This window comes from Elephas maximus, chromosome 9 (assembly GCF_024166365.1).
Source record: "Elephas maximus indicus isolate mEleMax1 chromosome 9, mEleMax1 primary haplotype, whole genome shotgun sequence".
In the NCBI taxonomy this organism is placed as follows: Eukaryota; Metazoa; Chordata; class Mammalia; order Proboscidea; family Elephantidae; genus Elephas; species Elephas maximus.
Genome location: NC_064827.1, coordinates 17,467,104 through 17,484,511, shown reverse-complemented (window position 1 = coordinate 17,484,511; position 17,408 = coordinate 17,467,104).

Here is a 17,408-nt window from a genome sequence, read left to right as displayed (position 1 = left end):
ATCAGCAAGGTGGACAAAGATTTGGGAATTTCCCATGATTGGAGCATCGGAGGACCTGAAGTTCCACAAAAAATGTGAAGGAGCAGAATATTATTTAATGAGCACCTTCTGTATCCACTATCCATCTGTCAGTTTGGCATACTTTAATGGCCTGCATTTTGCTACGATGCTGGAAACTATGCTACCAGAATTTCAAATAGCAGCAGTATCAACCATAGTGGACAGGTTTTAGAAGAGCTTCCAGACCAGGAAAAAAGGCCTGGTGATCTACTTCCAAAAATTAGCCAGTGAAAACCTTATGGGTCATAACAGAACATTGTCCAATATAGTGCTGGAAGATGAGCCCCCTAGGTTAGAAGACACTCAGAAACACAGTGGCCACAACAGTGGACCAACAATCATGAAGATAGTGCAGGACTGGGCAACACTTCATTCTGTTGTACGTGGGGTCACCATGAGTCAGAGCTGACCCAATGCAACTAACAATAACAATAACTTGCTCGAAACCCTGGTGGCATAGTGGTTAAGTGCTACGGCTGATAACCAAAGAGTCTGCAGTTAGAATCTGCCAGGTGCTCCTTGGAAACTCTATGGGGCAGTTCTACTCTGTCCTATAGGGTCTCTATGAGTCAGAATCGACTCGACGGCACTGGGTTTAGTTTGGTTTGGTTATGCTGTTCCTGAACCAGGCTCTCTGCATCGATATACTCAAGTAAGGCTCACAATGAGGCAGGTATCTTGTTGCCATTTTATAGGTGAGAAAACAATGTTTGAGGGAAATTAAGTGATCTACTCAAAGTCACACACTCATAAGACCTAGATTTGAACACAGATGTCCTTGACAAACCCTTTCATGACTCATGGGACAAACAGTATCCCGCTCACTTTTTCTGCCTCTCAGGTTCTTGGAAGTCTACTCTTCCCCCTAAAAGTATTGCTACTGCCCTCCAGTGGGGACTTTTGTAACAGTGAAAGAAACATTCATTGAAACAAAATAGTTGGGGTATCAGCCTTAAATGTGAGGTAGTGCACCCAAGAAGTGTGATTGGGTAAAAAAAAAAAATAGTCTGCTTTGGCTTTTGTACAGCTAGATAAGCCTTGGGAGCATATTTATGGTTTCTTTGTGATAGTTAGGGAGCCCTGGTGGGTTTGGTTGTGTGTGTGAGAGAGAGAGAGAGAAAGAGATACAGAGACAATGCATCCTGCTACCCATGACCAGTGAGACAAAAAGGTACCCACTAATCTGGATGCACGAGAACCCCCTGAGTTTTGTGAGAACCATGTATTCCCAAATAATATTTCTCAAAGTCCGTATTACCAACCAAAAATTTAAGCACATTCCATGACTCAGTATGCTTCCATTAATGAAAACACATGGCATCAAAAAGTAAAAATTTGAAGCAGAAAATAATAGAGTCTTGAAAGAGTTAAGACATGTGTCTTTTCAATTACACTTCCTCCATTGTTATGTCAAAAGAACAAAACTGGAACTCAAGGTCTTGATGATTTCTGTGCATTGCTGTTTAGTTTGTATTTTAAGCATCTAGCTTTGTATTTCACATTATGAATAAAGATAATCTTTTCTTTTTGACACAGAACTAAGTATCAACATTTCAGGCCTTGACACACAAAAGGTTTGAGCACTCTTTGGTAGTCAGGGTTTAAATTTTCCATTGGGTAACCAATGGAGTACTAAAATAAGGCTTGAGTACCCACTTTGAAGCTGGATAGCTTGTATTTGTTCTTTAGAAGGTCTGTACATCTAGCAGCAGTCCTAATGACCAAGGAAGACCACAGTACTGAGGGCTAGAAAGACTTGTCCCTGCAGTGCTGGCTACCAGAAAGACCACCCCAGCATGGAAACAGCCTAGGCACATTCGTTTTGGTCTTCTCTTGTCTCAGGGTTCAAGGATGATGGAATTCCTCGGGGTTTGTGGTTCCCACCAAGTCTCTGAGGCCTGGCACAAAGCTGCCCAGACTACCATAGATGGGCAGAGCTCCTGGGGGTCCTCTCAGGCTAGGGGCAGCCACATCTTTGTTTTTGTGATTGGTTGGTTTCAGGCTCTCCAGAAATAGAAATCTTGGATCTGAGGTGAGGGAAGACTCATCCTCTTTCAGATGTACTTTTCTCATAAAGTAGATGGTTTTCATCTAAGAAGCAAATCATATCTTCCCTGCTTCTCCTTGGGGATTGGGGTTGAAACTTGCAGGATTTAAACAAAACATAATGGTGGGTTTGTATTAAGATTCCTTTCCAGGGTTGGCCTGTGGAATAGCAGCTGCTGGAGCCTATAGGAAAGTGCTTTAGGAACAGTTACAAGACACTTTACAAGGTAAACAAATTGTTTTAGTTATCAAGTGCTGCTATAACAGAAATACCAAAAGCAGATGGTTTTAACAAGGAGAAATTTATTCTCTCACAGTCTAGGAAGCTAGATATCCAAATTCGGGGCGCCAGCTCCAGGGGAAGTCTTTCTCTCTCTGTCAACTCTGGGGGAAGGTCCTTGTCATCAATCTTCTCCAGTCGAGAAGCTTCTTAGTTCAGGGACCCCAGGTCAAAGATTGTGCAATTTTCCTGGCTCTCGTCTCTTAGAGGGTTGTGGTCTCCATGTCTCTCTGCTCACTTCTCTTTTTATATCTTAAAAGAGATTGACTTAAGACACAATCTAATCTTGTAGATTGAGTTCTACCTCATTAACATAACTGCCACTAACTCCATCTCATTAACATCATAGAGACAGAATTTACAACAAACAGGAAAATCATATCAGACGACAAAATGGTGGACAATCACACAACATGGGGAATCATGGCCTAACCAAGTCAACAGATATTTTTGGGAGATACCATTCAATCCATAACACCAACCAAACCGGTTGCTGTGGAGTTTACTCCAACTCATGGCAACCGCCTGTGTGTCGGAGTAGAATTGTGCTCCACAGGGTTTTCAATGGTTGATTTTTCAGAAGTAGATCACCAGGCCTTTCTTATGAGGCACCTGTGGGTGGACTCAGACTTCCAATCCTTTAGTTAGCAGCCAAGTGCTTAACCACTGGCACCACCTAGGTACTACTCAGCTAGCAGATTACTTGGCAAATAGTTGACACTTAATAAATATGTGAAGAAAGCATCTTACCTTTACTTTGTTGATCCAGTTCCTCACAAAAACAACTATCAAGCTATATCTTTTCTATTTCGTACCTGCACTGATGGTTTTTTGATAAACTGAACCAAAGCCTTTATTTTAATTCTTGTCACAAGGTCTCTGTTGCATTTCATACCCTTCTGTAAAAAAAAAAAAAAAAAGGCGCCAACTGTAAAGATTTTGTGGCAGCAGCATCAGAACTCCTCATCTAACTTCACAAGGGGAAGGAGAGAGAATCATTATTAGTATCAACAGCCTAAGGCTGATTGCTACGAGATGAACATCAGACGTTCCTCCACCCTCCAAACTTTTTTTTACTAATTCTGACATCAGTCATCCCTCCCACAGCATTCTCTACTTCTCTGCTGGTTTCGATAATTCATTGCAATGGCCACACATAACTCACAGATCATACTCACAGTTATGGCATTTATTAGGAAAGTAACAGGTTACAATTCCGGATCAGGAACAACTCAGGATACAGTTCTTTTGTCAGGGCATCTTCTTAGCTGTGCTCACAGGTAGGCCTCTCTCCAGCCCTCTGCCCCTCTGCCCCTTGGCCCAGCTTCTTCCCTGCTCAGACAAGGATTGCAAAGCTCTTTAACTCCACCAATAACTGCTTGGGGCACCCTACTCCACCAGGAAGCCTCCTGCCCAAAGATGCTCATCTCTCAATTCCTCCACTGTAGCCACCTTGCTCCGTGGACCTAGAAGTCTACTGCACTCTCTTGAGCAGATCTTCTGGTTCTGTTGTCATTTCTCTGCAGCTGCTTCTCACCATCTTGTGCTGTCTCTAGTGTTACAGCTCTCTCTGTCTCTGTCTCTTGGGCCTAGGAGGTTCTCAGTGCAAGGACCCCAGGTCCAAAGGACGGGCTGAGCTCCCATTTCTTCTTCTTGGTGGTACTGTTGTTGTTGTTAGGTGCCATCAAGTCAGTTCCAACTCATATCAACCCTGTGTACAACAGAACGAAACACTGTCTGGTCCTGCGCCACCCTCACAATTGTTGTTATGCTTGGCTCATTGCTTCAACCACTGTGTCAATTCATCTTGTTGAGGGTCTTCCTCTTTTTTGCTGACCCTCAACTTTACCAAGCGCGATGTCCTTCTCCAGGGACTGATTCCTCCTGAAAACATGTCCAAAGTATGTGAGTCAAACTATGGTGGTTGTGAGGTCTCCCCTTTCTGCCTCCAGGATGGCTTATTTAAAGCCTAGTTGGATGGCAAAACTGACCAATCCCCTTGTTAGGGTTCCGTTTACCTTATTTGCATAGTACCACCCCCCAAGAATGTCATGCACATTATTTGTGTTATTCACAATCTGTCCAATCCTCCTGGTGGACCACAAGCACCTTATTGGCATAGTCCCACCCAATCTTTTTGTAGGAGTTACAAGACCACAGCTAGAAAGTCCATGTGAAAGCAATCTATCACACCACACCTTGAACTTAAGTTTAAAAGGTAAGGTGAATTGAGCTTAGAACAAGGCCATGTGCAGAGGCTGTAGCTCTCTTTTCCTTGTTAACTCCACACTATCTGCAGCCAGGCAACCTTCCTGTTATTTTCATTCGTCAGCTGTTTTGTCAGTGAAGGCCCCTATGCAAGTTTGGAGATTCCCATCCATTCTGGACTTTGGTTTCCGTGACACTATTTTCTTTGCACATTTGTATGTATGTATTATGTGCGTAATACTGCTTCCTAAAGCACAGATGTATCTGATTTCTCTCTCTTCAGGATCAATCATAACTGTCATCACGACTACCATTCCTCTCTAAGCTCTGTTGTTGTTGGGTGCCGTCAAGTCAATTCCACCTAATAGCAACCCCATGTGCCAGAGGAGAATTGCCCCATAGGATTTCCTGGGCTGTAATTTTCATGGGAGCAGATCACCTGCTCTTTCTTCCACAGAGCCACTGGGTGCATTTGAACCACGAACCTTCCAGTTAGGAGGTGAGCACTCAACCATTACACCACCAGAGCTCTTTTCTAAGCTCTAAACTGTTGTAAGAACTTTGCACAAATTAGCTCATTTTTTTCTTCCCAGTAATTTAGGAGGCATTTGAATCCCCACCCTCCCCCCACATTTGACAGAGGCACAGAAATAACTAATTTGCCCACTGTCACAGAGCTAGAAAATGGCAAAGGCAGCACTCAAACCCAGGCCATACAACTCCAGAGCCATTCTCTGAACTACTGTGCTCCCCAGAATAGACTGAATAAGTAAAGAATACTCAGGCCATATGCTTATTCGTGTCTGTGAACATTTTAGGGCCTGGATTCCTAAATATAGTTCAAGGCACATGGCAGGCTATGCCTGCTGTTCTCTAACCTCACTGTTAGAAAACCCTGTTCTTGCTGCATTTCCCATCTCTATTAATTTCATCTACACACACCAGGCACCCAGCTTTGCCTCAACTCATTCCTCCTCCTACTGTCCTCTCCCAAACCCCATCCAGGGTGAGTTCCCAAGTTCTGGGCATCAGTGGTTCCAAATAAGTTGGCATGTTAGACTGTCCTGTCAGTCAGTTGTGAAATAATTTACTATCATTAATAATAAAGTGCCAAAGTGTAAAAATGATTTACTTTTTAGCAAGTATATACAATGGAGGGGAGTCAAGCTCAACCCTGTAAGTCATCACTCTCACTTATATGAGTTCCGGTGTTTTCTCTTTAATGCTAGAGGAGTTATGGAATTCACCAGCTGGGAATTGAACGTATTGCTAAGTATGCTCTTGGGATTAGACGATGCAGATGAACTGTATTGGTCACGTGTGATGGCTGGACAGGAAGGGCAGAGAACTCTTGTTGTTGGAAGAATCTCCACCACGGCTGTCATGTTTATATCCTCTGGTTTCCTTTCTCTCTACCATCACCCCTGACCCTGATTTAGATCTAGACTATTTCAATGGCTTCTTGTTACATCTCTCAGCCTCTTGTCTCTATCCTCTGTCCCATCTGGCAATCTATGGTTGACCTTGCTGCAGACTGATTTTCCTTGAGCACAACTCTAGCTAGAGTACTAGAAATGAATGCAGGTGACATTAAGGACAGGATTGTTGTTGTTTAAGTGCCATCGAATAGATTCCAACTTATAGCAACTCCATGTGACAGAGTAGAACTGTCCCGTAAGGTTTCCTAGGCTGTAATCTTTTTAATCTTTACAGAAGCAGATTGCCAGATCTTTATCCCGCGGAGCTGCTGGGTGAGTCCAAGACTCCAGCCTTTCAGTTTGCAGCTGAGTGCTTAACCAGTGCACCACCAGGGCTCCTTAAGGATGGGGTAGGGTGATGCATTGAAAATGGCAAGATTTGATGAGTGAAATATGAATTGTCTGGACCTGAGACACCTCCTCCAGTCAAGACTGTAACAGTTACAGTAACAAACTGAACGTGGGTGAGGAAAGAGCCAGAACTCCGAAATCTCATCTTTGGGACCCAGAGGAGCCTCGTATCACCCATGGACATTCTAAATCTTGTTAGGTTTAAAGAGTTAGAGATGAGACTGTTAGTGGGTCCCATAAATTTGTCCATAGATATGGACATTTTCCAAGTGTTTATCTTGCTTTTCAAGGAGCCCTGGTGGCACAGTAGTTAAGCACTCTGCTGCTAACCAAAAGGTCAATGGTTCCAACCCACCAGCAGCTTGGTGGGACAAAGATGTAGCAGTCTGGTTCTGTAAAGATTACAGCCTTGGAAACCCTATGTGGCAGTGCTACTCTGTCCTAAAGGGTCATTATGAGTCGGCATCAATTCGATGACAACAGGTTAGATTTTTTTTTTTTTTTGTATCCTGCTCCTTAAAGTGGCCTCCCCCCAGTTAAGTAGTTGCATGCCTGGGAGAACATGGGGCCATGGCTAAATAAGTCCATAAAACATCACTGTTATTCAAACATTTAAGGGAACGTTTGGGAAACAGAAGGTCCTTGAGTGGTGTAAATGGCTTGTGCTCAACTACTAACCCCAAGTTTGATGGTGTTACCCTACCCTGTAGTGCCACTGAAGAAAGGCCTGACAATTTGCTGCCGTAAAGATTACAACTCTATGGAGCAGTTCTACTCTGTAACACATGGGGTCACCATGAGTAGGAATTGACTCGATGGCAATGGGCTTGGGTTTTTTCTTTTTTTGGCTTGGGAAACACAGTGATAAAGTTTCACTTAAGATGTGGCAGTCTGTTTCCGCAAAGATTGCAGCCTTGGGAGCCCTGAGGGGCGGTTCTACTCTGTCCCATAGGGTTGCTATGAGCAGAGCTGACTCAATGACAGCGGTGTTTTCTTTTCACTAATGTGAGCTATCCTTCTGTAACTCTGGATCCTTCTTATCCAAGACACCTTCCATGAAAAAGTTTAAGGAACACAGCTCTCAAAGAGGGGTGGAAGTGCTGTACAAGTAATCAAAATTCCAAGTCTGGGAAGATTAGAAAATCCACACATAGGCAGTTGTGACAAAGTCAGAAAGGTTGGGCAAGATCAAGTGGAGATTTGTTCTTGCAACTTGAAGAGGTTATGGAGAAACCCACAGTTAAGTGCAGAAGGGGAGCCAGTCTCAATGGAATATACTTGTAATTAAGACTTATGGGTTCTAACCTGGGTCCTTGTGTGTAACTTTGAACATCATTTCCCTTTAGGTTCCCCATCCATAAACCAGAACTAGCAATATATCAGGCCAAATGGTTTCAAGGATTCTGTGATGATTAAGGAATAAACTGTAAGGTACTTAATGAATACAAAGTCCTGGAAGATGCTAAACAATAAAATATTCTGGAAAGCTGTGAAATTGTGTTTGTTTTTAGCAAGCTTGAAAACTTAGAACACGCTGTGTGATTTATCTCCTTGTGGAAGGCAGTAAATCGGTGGTGACTACACAAAGAAGAGCTAGGTGGCTGTGGGATGAGAGCAGAAACAAGCCAAATACAGATTCTGCTGACGGCGCCTATGCTTCTTTTTCAAGACCTTTTTGGCCGGGGGGAGGCTTGGGTCGTTCATGTGTCACTGTTGTCCACAAACAACAGTGTTACTTTGTGATCCAATATTATCCCTCAGACAAACATATTTCTCAAGACTGAAAATGACAGTGCTTGTCCTCCCAGGAGTGACTTCACAGCTCCCCATGTCACTGTAACCTCATTGTCTACTTTTCAAATTTGGGTAATGGGCTGAAGGTCAAAAGCGTGACCTTATGTCAAAGAATAAACCAGAATCAGAGTTAAAAAAAAAAAAATTTGCCATCAAGCTGATTCTGCCTCATGGTGACCCCATGTGTGTCAGAGTAGAGCTGTGCTCCATAGAGGTTTCTTCCAATGGCTGGTTTTTTAGAAGTAGATCACCAGGCTTTCCTTTGAGGCACCTCTGGGTAGATTCGAACCACCAACCTTTTGGTTAGCAGCTGAGCACGTTAACTGAGTTATTCAAAGACTGAGGCAAAAAAGTGTTTAGTGCTAAAAGAAATGCAGATTATAATGGAATAGAAGACACCTTCACATGCATTTTTAAGCTAAAATGTGAGCTTTCAAAAGAAAAATCTTGCCTGTGGTAGGCTACTTTGGCTATGCTTTCTGGCTACCCTGGAATGTCCCCTGCATGGAACATTTGAGAACAAACCTTCTCAAGAGCAGAGAAATAGATGACAGCCAAGACTGCCCTTCCCCTCCCATCTGTTTGCCTCCATTTTGGACTTTAGTGCCCCTTTCTGCTTCACTTGTCTCCTGTGGAAAATGTTGGTAATTCACATATATTTGTCAACTACCTGGCAAGCAAGATTTTAAAATCAACCATGATAATGTACATAAAAATGCTTTAAAAACGTGAAATACTGTACACATGGTGGTTGCTATTTTTAATTGTTATAGAGGAGCATGGTGTCTTCTCGCCTTACTTAGCCATCAAGCATTTAAATTGTCATGTAGCGCTTTCCATATATTGTAGCTTATCAGAATGTTTCAGCTGCCCATATTTTGTGTTTAAAATAGACCCCATTCCTTGCCTCTTATTTCTCTGATATCTCAAAAATAACACTCTGCATGTAAAAGATGCTCAAAAATATTTTTTAAAACGATTTTCCTATAACCATCACGAGGAGATGTTTCCTACGTCCATGTGGAAGGAGTAAGAATGCAGCATTCTCTATTTTTCCATCATGCAATTTGTAGTAGGTGTTCGGAGTCACTTTTGCTTGCTTGGGACTTCTTCACCCTTCTGTAACAACACATCCAAATTGTCCTTAGGAAACAAACCCTCATTTCCCCAATTGTTGTGATTTGATTGGAGTTGACCACACCCTAGCTGCAGGGTGGGCATGGGACCTCATCCTCACAGACCTGTCCCTTTAGCTACAATGATTGGTTCAGCAATGGGCAGGTCACCCAATTCTGAACAGTATACATCAGGGCCAGGGCTTCTGTGAAACTGCTGGGGAGGAGAACTCTTTCCGTAAAGGTACTGTAGGGGGAACCACCTGCCTCTATGTATCCCACTTGGGCCACCTGAGTAAAGACCTTGGGCCCAGAACATTCTCTGATAAGGAGGCTGGGAATTGGGTTTGTCTATTTCTCCCAGTTCCTTCTCCTTATCTGGAAGCCTTACCTCTGTACAGAAGCTCCAAAAATAAAATAAAATAAAATAAAATAAAAAAGCCAAACCCGCTGCCGTCTAGTCAATTCCAACTCATAGTGACCCTATAAAAAAAAGGACAGAGTAAAACTGCCCCATAGAGTTTCCAAGAAGCACCTGGTGGATTCGAGCTGCTGACCTTTTAGTTAGCAGCTGTACCAGTTAACCACTGTGCCACCAAGGTTTCCATACAGAAGCTCAGTGTCACTGAATCAGTAATTCCCATCTTCCCCTCCCCCTAGACCATAATAAACTTTTGTCTTTATGCATTGCCTATTCCAGATATTTCTTATAAATGGGATCATACAATATTACCGAAATGTTTCAGTAATCGCACACTTCCTTTCTTGTGGGGTCCCAATTCGTTATTTATACTACTTTTGTTCATCTGCTTGGTTTGTTTCCTTAAAAAGACTATAGTCACAGAGTGAGATACTGGAATTTTAAGGTTTCTAAAGTTGAATGCATCCAATAAGTGTTAGATGAGTTGCCTACAGTTTTTCTTTTTTTTAATTTTTATTGTGATGAAGTATATATATACCTCAAACCACTTGCCATTTCAATGATTTCTGTGTGTATAACTCAGTGAAATTAATTACATTCCAAATCTGTTTCCAAATATTTCCATCACCTTTAACAGAAACTCTGAGTCCTTTAAACAATAACTACCCCTTCCCCCTCCCACAAGCCAATGGCAACCACAAACTTTGACCTACGTATTTGCTATTCTAGGTATTTTCTATAAGTGAGATCATATAATATTTGTCCTTTCATGTCTGGTTTACTTCACTCAGCAGGTCGCTATGAGTTGGAATTGACTCGATGGCGGTGGGTTTGGTTTTAGGTTTTTTGGAATGTTTTCTAGGTTCACCCATGTTGTAGCACGTATCAGGACTTCATTTCTCTTTACGGCCGAATAGTATTCCATTGTATGCGTATATCACAGTTTGTTTACCCATTCATCTGTTGGTGGACACTTGGGTTGTTTCCACCTTTTGGCCATTGTGAATAATGCTGCAATGAACTTTGGTGTGTAATCATTTGTCTGTGTCCCTGCTTTCATTTCTTTGGGGCATATACCTATGAGGGAAATTGCTACCGTCTTTTGATGATTGTGGCTTTCATTATAATGTGTCCCAGCTGACACGAGGACTTGACTTCACTCTCCCACATCAATATCTACAGGGAACCCTGGCACATTGTCACCGACATGCCAGTTATTTTGAAAGATTGCCTTAAGCCCTTAGGCCTAGGGTAGAAAAGAACACATAGGTCCCTTGACTCTTAGGTCATTTTATGGCTCAACCATAGTCACTGTATTTCCTTTTTCCCTTTGCTCCAGGGAAGTTTTATAATAAATTATCTATAAAACTATGGGTATGTTTTAAAAATTCATAGGTCTTACCTCATGACAAACTCCAGGGAACATCTGAAATGTATTTGTTGTACTGAAATTTTGTTGTATTAAATGTTTGAAACCTAACATTTACTACAAGAAAATTTCTATTATACAAGAAATATTTTGCTGAGTAGATTTTTTTTATAAAAATATTTGTACTAATGGAGGGTTGTTCCATAAGCCTCACCTCAAATGATCTCATTGCTTTCTGCTTCCATCTGATATATTTCTCAATGTGATTTGTAAGTATTTTTGAAAAATTTATTTGACAAAATATATACAACAAAAAATTGCCATTTAAACCATTTATTAAGAGTAGAATTCAGCGACATTAATTATTCTGACCATGTTGTGTAACCATTATCACTATCTATAAGTTTTTCATCACCCCAAATAGAAGGTCAGTACCCTTGAATCAATAACTCCCATCTCCCCTCTAGGCCCTAGTAACCACTAATACATTTTTGTCTCTAAGCATTGCCTAGTCTGGATATTTCATATAAGTGGGAACATACAATATTTTTCCTTTTGTGGATTCGTTAACTTGTCATTGTTCTTAGTTGCCGTTGAGTCAGCTCTGACTCCTGGTGACACTATGTATAACAGAACTAAAAGTTGCCCAGTCCCGCCCCATCTTCATTACCGTTGGTATGTTTGAGTCCATTGTTGCAGCTGTTATACCATATTTTGAGTGCCTTTCAACCTAAGGGACCTACCTTCCAGCATATATTAGACAATATTCTGTTGTTAGCCATTGCATTTTTACTGGCTAGTTTTCTGAAGTAGATCACCAGGCCTTTTCTCCTAGTCTGTCCTAGTCTGGAAGCTCCACTGAAACCTGTTCAGCCATGGGTGGCCCTGCTGGTGTTTGAAATAGTGGTGGCACAGCTTCCCACATCACAGCAACACACAAACCACCACTGTATGACAAACTTACTGGTGCTGGGGATTCATTAGCATTTACTTTTAGAAGCCTGCAGGAGACAGAGTCCCTGATACTATGGAAGGCTCTGGTTAGCTCAGTTGGCTGATGCTCCGCAAAGGCAGGGAATGAGTCTCATTCATCCTTGTACCCCAAGTCCCCGCCAGGCATGTTGGGTGTAATCGAAAAGTATTTAATAAATGAATGAATACCTAAATGACTAAATGCCTGAATTAATTGCAATCAAATTAGGAGAACCCTCATGAGACTGCTCCCCCTATCTGTTTATTTATAAACATCCACCAAAAATATTTTACATCTACGTGGTATCAGAGCAAAATCAGGGTCTCGCAGGAGCAGAATAAGCTCAGTGAATCATGTGAGTACCCTGCAGGCCAATGAAGATATTATTTCTTCTAATTGGCATTCCTACAAGTGGTTAATTTTCCCCCTATGCCTGACTTGAAAGCACTCAGGTGCAAATTTAGTTCCTGTGTTTGAGACCATCTTAATAATCATGCCCCATCTAAACACTGCCACCAGAGTTCCCCACTGATGGGAGAAATACGTCCACACACATAGTCACTGGCTCATGGCAATGAAGATTTATTTGATCCACCCAGCCAAGTGATCACCAGAAGCAAGCAATCAGAATGAAATTCCAGTGGGGCTTCCTTCAGTAAGTACTTCCTTTGTTCAACTGCATGGCTCTGCCTTGTCCATAACCAGACTTGGAGTTTAGGGGACCATGTATTTATCAACTCCAGATCTTGCTTGAAAATGTTAACCCTGAAAATATTGAGACTGCGGGGCTCCATTTTTGCTTGTAGATGACTCTGAAATTGGGTCTGCTGCTCCCTCGATGTCACTGGGGTGTATTTGGCTGCGGGCTCTGAGCGGCTGTTTGAAAAGAGCAGCACCATACGCAGTACATGCATATTCAATGGTGCAGTTCTTTTCTGCGGGTAGGGGGAAGTGCCAGGACTCCTGGCTCACAATATGAATTTGCATCTCACTTTACATAAATTTGCATGCAGGCTTCACAAGCCTCTAATTTCAAGTATGCAAAATGAAACGAATCAGTGCAATCTACTGCAATTGTTTTCCAAGGCATTAATCACATGAAATACATACCAGCTTTCCTTAACCAATTAATTTAATCACAAGGTCAGGAGAGACAGGAAAGTGGTAAATAATGGCTGCTGGGCCCTTGGCCCAGGGGTAGAAGAATTAAGTATGCATCCTCCAACTGCCCCAGTATTTCTCCCTTCCAACCCTCATGCCTCCCGTGGAAGATTCTATCATGGTTTGCCCAGTATTCCAAGTTCTCTTCCTGCTGTGCCCTTCACTGCAGAAGGATTATACGTCTCCACCCTGAACTCGGGAGTCACCTTATAACTTACTCTAACCAATGAGATGTGAAAGTGATGTGTGTGAGAAGAAGTTTTAAGAGCTAGTTCGTGATTCGCCTTCTCTCATTTTCCTCTAGCTTGAGATTGTTGTTGTTAGCCATCGTTGACTCATGGTGAACCCATGTACAAGAGAAAGAAATGAAATGCCGCCTGATCCTGTGCCATTCCCAAGGCCAGTTGCAAATGCAAATTGGTCCATTGTGATCCAAAGGGTTTTTATTGGATGATTTTCAAAAAGTAGATCACCAGGTCTTTCTTCCTAGTCTGTCTTAGTCTGGAAGCTCCAATGAAACCTCTTCAGCATCATAGCAATCTGCAATCCCCTACTGATAGACAGTTGGTGGCTGCAAGTGAGATTCATTGACGGGGAACTGAACACAGGTCTCACACATGGAAGGCGAGAATTCTACCACTGAACCACAAATGTCCCTGTCATGATATTAGCAGTGCTCAGTGTAGACTCTTCCATTAGCCTGAGTCCCAGGGTGGAGACAAAGCGAGGAAGAGCTTCAGCTAACTCAAGAGAGAAGTGCACCTTTGTTGTAACCGCTGACATTTTCAGGTTGTTTGCTGCTGCAGCATTCCCTAGCCTATCCTGACTCATGTATTTCCTGAATTATTACAATGAACTACAATTTGGCTTAAGACGGTTGCCTCAATTTTGTGTACATAAGAATAAAATTTTGTGTACATAAGAATAAAAAAAAAAAAAAAAAGGCGTGCAGAATTGTGGGGGAGACGAAAGAATTGAAAGATATGGCCCATGCAGCTAATAAATATATGAAGTGGTCAGGGAAATAATCTATATATTCATAATCAAATAAATGTCACCACAATGAAGAAAAATACAGTAGATATTTTATATTATACCTTCCCTGCTTGAACAAGATAGGATAGATATTCAAATTTCTTAAAATTGGTAAATCCATTAACATTTGGTCTGTACTTAAGAGAGAAAACCAAAATTTTCTTTTCAATGCAATGGGATTCTTTACATTCCATTAAGGGAAAAGCCTGAATAAAATGCTAATTTTTAAACACCTTTGTTTTTTTTTTTTTAACTTTTAAACACCTTTCCTTAGCACCTTCCAATTCACTGTTAGGAGCCCTGGTGGCTCAAAGGTTAAGTGTTGGGTTGCCAACAGAAAAACGTGGTTCAAACCCACCCAGCGGCTCTGCAGGAGAAAGGTTTGATGATCTGCTTCCCTAAAGATTATAGCCAGGAAAACCCTATGAAGCAATTCTACTCTGTCCCATTGGGTTACTATGAGTCAAAATCAATGACACTCACCCCCCCCACCACCACAATTTCACTATTAATTTAAGAGTGGAGGAACCTTAAACCATAGGAAGGTACACAGTAAATGTTCAAATAATGAAACCTTGAATCTTGAATTCCAGAAACCAGATCTTTCTGCATTCCAAGGTGTGTGATACAACCTAAAATAGCACAGTGATACAGCTTATAGAAACATGACTTATCTTCTAGCCAACCAAGTCCAGTTGCTTTGCCTCAGCTCCCCATTACCCTATCCCACAAATCCAGGAGCTAGCTGGTGCTAACCCTGAGCCTAAGAATGCAGAAAGTCAAGGAAGGAAGAGACATACAATACTGAAGGTTATTTTTAGTCCCATAATGAAAAGATTAGAAGCATCTATAAGGCAACTCCCAACAGAGAGTAAGGAATCATAAATTATAAACACTTGGTTTCTTATTCTTTCCTCAGGCACACACAGCCAAGAAATGGTTGTGCACCTTGCAAACTATTTTGCACTAAGTACGTTATTTATGCTTTCTAGATTACATGGCAATTATCCTTGAATTGAATCTACAATCTCCCTTGTAGAATCTCTACATAATTAGCAGTTTGAAGGTTGCTTAAGAAATTCCAAAGACCTGTTAGAAGAATAAATTTTTCTTAGAGCAAGAAAAATATTTACAGAAATTTGACACTGCAGGAAACAACCCCCCGAATAGAGAATAAACATTCAGAATGCCCAGACTTAGGAAAAACAGAGAGATGGGTGATTGATTATCAAAGGACTGGAGGGTTATTTCATTTCTCCCCAAATGTTCAAAAGTTCACTTGTATCTCTGATGTTTCTTTGGGCAGCATATTTTCCAACAGAGTGAGAACTTCCTGGTTGTCTTTAGATTTCAGATACACAGGGATGAATTTTCTTAACTAAATCAATTTCTTGCCCCATAGCCAGAAATAGCACAATTAGAAGACTTAGTATGAAAATAATTTTCTGGGTTCTCTCCCATCTCAGAAGTTTCAGTATCAGTCAGAATTAGGGTTCAATTCTCCAGCACAACTAGATGGTGCCCGGCTACCACCACTGACTGCTCAGGCAGGCAACACACTATAGGATCCTGGACAGAGCTGGAGAAAAATGTAGGACAAAATTCTAACCCACAAAAAAAGACCAGACTTACTGGCCTGACAGAGACTGGTGAAATGATATGGCCCTTGGCCACCCTTTTAGCTCGGTAATGAAGACAATCCTGAGGTTCTCTCTTCAGGCAAAGATTAGATAGTCTCATAAAACAAAACAAGACTAAGTACACCAGCCCAGGGGCAAGGACAAGAAGGCTGGAGGGGACAGGAAAGCTGGTAATAGGGAACCCAAGGTCGAGAAGGGAGAATGTTGACATGTCGTGGGGTTGGTAAGCAATGTCACAAAACAATATGTGTACTAATTGTTTAATGAGAAACTAGTTTGTTCTGTAAACCTTCATCTAAAGTACAGTATAAAAAAATTTTAAAAATGAATTTAGAGTTTGACTTTTAAAACTAGTATGCTTCCTACAGAAATAAATACCAGTTAACTCAGCTTTCAAATAAAAACTGATTCTCAGATTTGGGGCATCTAAAACAGAGAAGAAGTGAGGTAGGGATGTGACATAAAATGGAGTCTTTCCAAATGAGCATTAAAAAAAAAAAAATTGGTAGGTCTTCTGATTAGACGGTGATCTTCTGCAATCAAATGGCTTCTAGCTCAACAAGGGTAATTCCTGAGAGTGTTTGAACAATACTGTAGCCCCAAAACTTTCTAGAAGAAAGGCAATATCTTATATCTGTCCTTTAAATCCTCTCAATTTTCTGAGCCTCATAATGGATTGAATCGTGTCTCACAAAAATATGTGTTGAATTCCTGGTCCCTGTACCTGTGGATGAGATCTTGTTTGGAAATAGTATTTTTCTTTGGTTATGTTATGAGGCATGCCAGTGTAGGGTGGATCCTAAATCTAATCACTTCTGAGTTATAAAAAGACTGGAAATGACACAGAGACACACACAGGGGGAGATAGATGGCATGTGAGAATCTTCTACAAGCCAAGGAACCAACAAACTTCCAGGAGTACCTACAAGGAAGCAGTCGACACTACTGAGACCCTGATTTGGACTTTCAGCCTCCAGAACTGTGAGAATATAAATTTCTGTTCTTTAAAGCCACTTGCTTGTGGTATTTGTGTTATAGCAGCACTGGGAAACTAAGAAAACCTGAAGTCATCCAAATCTGTAGATAAGATGCTCCTTGCCCCTAGACCAACATGCTGTTGTTGCTCTTGTTAGTTGCTGCCAAGTCAGCTCTGAGTTATGGTAACCCCATAAACTGCAGAGCAAAACATTGCCTGGTCCTGTACCATCTTCATAATTGTTTTTGTATGCTCAACCCCATTGCTGCAGCCACTGTGTATTTCGAATATTTTTCTAACCCAGGGTGCTCCTTTTCTAGCACTATATCAGGCCATATTCTGCTGTTATCCACAGGGCTACCCATCGGGCTTTCATCATCACATTTTTGGAAATAGATCACCAGGCCTTTCTCTCTGGTCTGTCTTAGTCTGGAAGCTCTGCTGAAACCTGACAACCACGTAACACCCTGCTGGTATTTGAAATACTGGTGGCATGGCCTC